We start from the raw sequence: 5,389 nt of genomic DNA, 5'->3' as shown, positions 1-5,389 counted from the left end.
CGCCCATGGTGATCTATCGGCTAAAGGAAAGATCAGGGAGGTTGGTGGGTATACCTAGTATACCTATGGCACGAAGGTGTGGCCGAGGATGCAACAGATCAATGACAGGGAGGCGAAGAACTCCTCTGGACTTGTTGTCCCTGAAGAATATGATGTACTGGACAAAGATGTCGAGGGACTTGGCAATCCTTGGGCGTGATCATCGTCAGAATGAAACCTGGACAGAGTGTCGATGCTTGTGGAAGTCAACGGAGTGGCCATGAACGCGAGCTCTGCCGGTGGTGAGCTCGACCAGGAGCCCGCCATGGCGTCGGGTAGTGGCCATGGGGCGAGGTGGAGCTACCACTTCCTCCTCCGCGCTGCCAGCGACGTAAGGGTAGCGGGATGCGCCGCTATGTTGGAGCTGGGCTTCGGCTGGGCTGTGCCGCTGGGTTGCTGAATGCGCCGCTGTGCAGGAGCTAGGCTTCGGCTGGGCTGCACTGCTGGGTTGTTGCTGCTGCTACTGCTTCTGCCTCTTTGATTTTCTTCAAGCAGAAAATAAAAAGAAAAATGCAGGGGAAAGTAGAGGGGTATCAGGAATATAAAAATATCCTCATGACCCTGGATTAATGCCCTATTTGATAAAAAATGGTTTGGACAATTTTAGAGGTAGAAAAATAAAACAAGTTTGAATCAAATTTAAACTTGGGCCATTTTTGAACCTAACCAAATCAACTCCAAATAAGGTGAATTCTGGCAGAGAGTGTGTAGGCATGGAGTAAGATTATTAGGAAATAAATGAACATTAATGGAGGAGGGAATAATGTCATTGCAAAAAAACATGAAAGAAGAATGAAGGGAGATGTGATGATGCATGGCCATGGTTTGAGAGAGGGATGGCAAGGGGTGATGCACACACATCAACTAGAGCAACACACAACATATATAAGGGGCAATGCACAAGATGATCATGCCAGCAACTGTAAAACGTAGGTTTAGGAAACTGCTCGATGCTACGTCTTGAGCTTGCGTTGGTTTTCCTTGAAGAGGAAAGGGTGATGTAGCAATAGTAGCATAAGTATTTCCCTCAGTTTTTGAGAACCAAGGTATCAATCCAGTAGGAGGCTCCTCAAAAGTCCCGCGCACCTACACAAACAAACAAGAACTCGCAACCAACGCAATAAAAGGGTTGTCAGTCCCTTCAGGCCACTTGCAAAAGTGAGATCTGATAGAGATAGTATGATAAGATAAATATATTTTTGGTATTTTATAATATAGATAGGAAAAGTAAAGATGCAAATAAAAGTAAATTGAAAGCTTATATGATAAGGGATAGACCCGGGGGGCATAGGTTTCACTAGTGGCTTCTCTCAAGATAGCATAAGTATTACGGTGGGTGAACAAATTACTATCGAGCAATTGATAGAAAAACGAATAATTATGAGATTATCTAGGCATGATCATGTATATAGGCATCACGTCCGTGACAAGTAGACGGACTCCTGCCTGCATCTACTACTATTGCTCCACACATCGACCGCTATCCAGCATGCATCTAGAGTATTAAGTTTATAAAGAACAGAGTAACGCATTAAGAAAGATGACATGATGTAGAGGGATAAACTCATGCAATATGATATAAACCCCATCTTCTTATCCTCGATGGCAACAATACAATACGTGCCTTGCTGCCCCTGCTATCACTGGGAAAGGACACCGCAAGATTGAACCCAAAGCTAAGCACTTCTCCCATTGCAAGAAAGATCAATCTAGTAGGCCAGACCAAACTGATAATTCGAAGAGACTTGCAAAGATAACTTAATCACACATAAAAGAATTCAGAGAAGATTCAAATATTTCTCATAGATAAACTTGATCATAAACCCACAATTCATCGGATCTCGACAAACACACCGCAAAAAGAGTTGCATCGAATAGATCTCCAAGAAGATCGAGGAGGACATGGTATTGAGATTCAAAGAGAGGGAAGAAGCCATCTAGCTAATAACTATGGACCCGAAGGTCTGTGGTAAACTACTCACAACTCATCGGAGAGGCCTTGGAGATGATGTAGAGGCCCTCTGTGATCGATTCCCCCCCCCCTGGCGGAGCACCGGCGAAGGCTCCAAGATGGGATCTCGCGGATACAGAAGGTTACGGCGGTGGAAATAGTTTTTCGTGGTCGCTTCTGATGTTTTCGGGGTACATGGGTATATATAGGAGGAAGAAGTAGGTTGGTGGACTCCCGAGGGACCCACAAGATAGGGGGCGTGCCCAATAGGGGGGCGCCCTCCACCCTCGTGGCCGCCTCGACTGTTGCTTGACTTCCACTCCAAGTCCTCTGGATCACGTTCGTTCCAAAAATCACGCTCCCGAAGGTTTCATTCCGTTTGGACTCTGTTTGATATTCCTTTTCTTCGAAACACTGAAATAGGCAAAAAAATAGCAATACGGGCTAGGCCTCCGGTTAGTAGGTTAGTCCCAAAAATGATATAAATGTGTAAAGTAAAGCCCATAAACATCCAAAACGGGTAATATAATAGCATGGAACAAACAAAAATTATAGATATGTTGGAGATGTATCAAGCATCCCCAAGCTTAATTCTTGCTCGTCCTCGAGTAGGTAAATGATAAAAACAGAATTTTTGATGTGGAATGCTACCTAGCATAATCCTCAATGTAATTTTCTTTATTGTGGCATGAATGTTCAGATCCAAATGATTCAAAATAAAAGTTTATATTGACATAAGAAATAGTAATACTTCAAGCATACTAATCAAAGCAATCATGTCTTCTCAAAATAACATGGCTAAAGAAAGTTCATCCCTACAAAATCATATAGTTAGGTCATGCTTCATTTTTGTCACACAAAAATGCTCCCATCTTATACACCCCCGATGACAAGCCAAGCAATTGTTTCGTACTTAAATAATCTCGAACATTTTCAACTTTCACGCAATACATGAGCGTGAGCCATGGATATAGCACTATGGGTGGAATAGAATATGATGATGGGGATTGTGTGGAGAAGACAAAAAAGGAGAAAGTCTCACATTGACGAGGATAATCAACGGGCTATGGAGATGCCCATCAATTGATGTCAACATGAGGAATAGGGATTGCCATGCAACAGATGCACTAGAGCTATAAATGTATGAAAGCTCAACAAAAGAAACTAGTGGGTGTGCATCCAACTTGCTTGCTCACGAAGACCTAGGGCATTTTGAGGAAGCCCATGGTAGGAATATACAAGCCAAGTTCTATAATGAAAAATTCTCACTAGTATATGAAAGTGACAACATATGAGACTGGCTACATGAATAACATGGTGCTACTTTGAAGCACAAGTGTGGAAAAGGATAGTAACATTGCCGCCTTTTTATTTTTATTTTCTTCTTTTTTTTTCTTTTTTTTTCTTTGGCCTTTCCTTTTTTTGGCCTTTCTTTTTTTCTTTTTGGCCTTTCTCTCTTTGGGGGGGGGACAATACTCTAATAATGATGATCATCACACTTTTATTCATTTACAACTCATGAATTACAACACAAAACTATAATAAGATATGACTCTATATGAATGCCTCCGGCGGTGTACCGGGATGGGCAATGAATCAAGAGTGACATGTATGAAAAATTATGCATGGTGGCTTTGCCACAAATACGATGTCAACTACATGATCATGCAAGGCAATATGACAATGATGATGCGTGTCATGATGATAAACGGAACGGTGGAAAGTTGCATGGCAATATATATTGGAATGGCTATGGAAATGCCATAATAGGTAGGTATGGTGGCTGTTTTGAGGAATATATAAGGAGGTTTATGTGCGATAGAGCGTATCATATCACGGGGTTTGGATGCACCAGCGAAGTTTGCACCAACTCTCAATGTGAGAAAGGGCAATGCACGGTACCGAAGAGGCTAGCAATGATGGAAGGGTGAGAGTGCGTATAATCCATGGACTCAACATTAGTCAAAAAAGAACTCATATACTTATTGCAAAAATCTACAAGTCATCAAAAACCAAGCACTACGCGCATGCTCCTAGGGGGATAGATTGGTAGGAAAAGACCATCGATCGTCCCCGACCGCCACTCATAAGGATGCACAATCTAAGAACACCTCATGTTTCAAATTTGTTATACAACTTTCACCATGCGTGCATGCTACGGACTTGCTAACTTCAACACAAGAATTCTTTAAATTCATAATCACCCAACTAGCATGACTCTAATAAAAGTACCTCCATATCTCAAAACAATTATCAAGTATCGAATTGATCATAGCATCCAATTCACTTCCTAAGATAGTTTTTATTATACCCAACTTGGATGCCCACCATTTTAGGACCAATTTTATAACAATAGCAAATACCAAGCTGTTCTAAGAGACTCTCAAAATGATATAAGTGAAGCATGAGAGACTAACAATTTCTTCAAAATTAAGCCACCGTCGTGCTCTAAAAGATATAAGTGAAGCGCTAGAGCAAAAACTATCTAGCTCAAAAGATATAAGTGAAGCGGATAGATTATTCTAATAAATTCCAATCAAGTGGGTTTCTCCCAAAAGGTGTGTACATAAAGGATGATTGTGGTAAACTAAAAAAGCAAAGACTAATATCATACCAGACGCTCCAAGCAAAACACATATCATGTGGCGAATAAAAATATAGCTCCAAGAAAAGTTACCGATAAACGAAGACGAAAGAGGGGATGCCTTTCGGGGCATCCCCAAGCTTAGGCTTTTGGCTATTCTTGAATATCTCGGGGTTCCATGGGCATCCCCAAGCTTAGGCTCTTGCCACTCCTTATTCCATAGTCCATCAAATCTTTACCCAAACTTGAAAACTTCACAACACAAAACTCAACAAGAAATATCATAAGCTCCGTTAGTGAAAGAAAGCAAAACCACCACATAAGGTACTATAATGAACTCATTCTTTATTTATATTTCTACCTACTGTATTCCAAGTTCTCTATGGTCATACCCTTACATACTAGCCATAGACATAAAAATAAGCAAACAACACACGAAAAATAGAATCTGTCAAAAACAGAACAGTCTGTAGCAATCTGTAACCCACGAATACTTATGGAACTCTAAAAATCTAGGACGTCCTGGGAAATTTGTCTATTGATCTACAGAAAAAAGAATCAACGCAAAATCACGTTTGTATGAATTAACAAAACTAATTTCGTGCGTGCAAAGTTTCCATTTTTCAGCAGAATCAAATTAACTATCACCATAGGTTATCCTATAGGTTCTACTTGGCACAAACACTAATTAAAACATAAAAACACATCTAAACAGAAGTTAGAACCAAAATTTATTACTAAACAGAAACAAAAACCAAAAATGCAAATAACATTGGGTTGCTTTCCTCCCAACTAGCGCTATCGTTTAACGCCCC

Source organism: Triticum aestivum, chromosome 4B, assembly GCF_018294505.1.
Source record: "Triticum aestivum cultivar Chinese Spring chromosome 4B, IWGSC CS RefSeq v2.1, whole genome shotgun sequence".
Lineage (NCBI taxonomy): Eukaryota > Viridiplantae > Streptophyta > Magnoliopsida > Poales > Poaceae > Triticum > Triticum aestivum.
Note: the sequence above shows the minus strand (reverse complement) of the source record.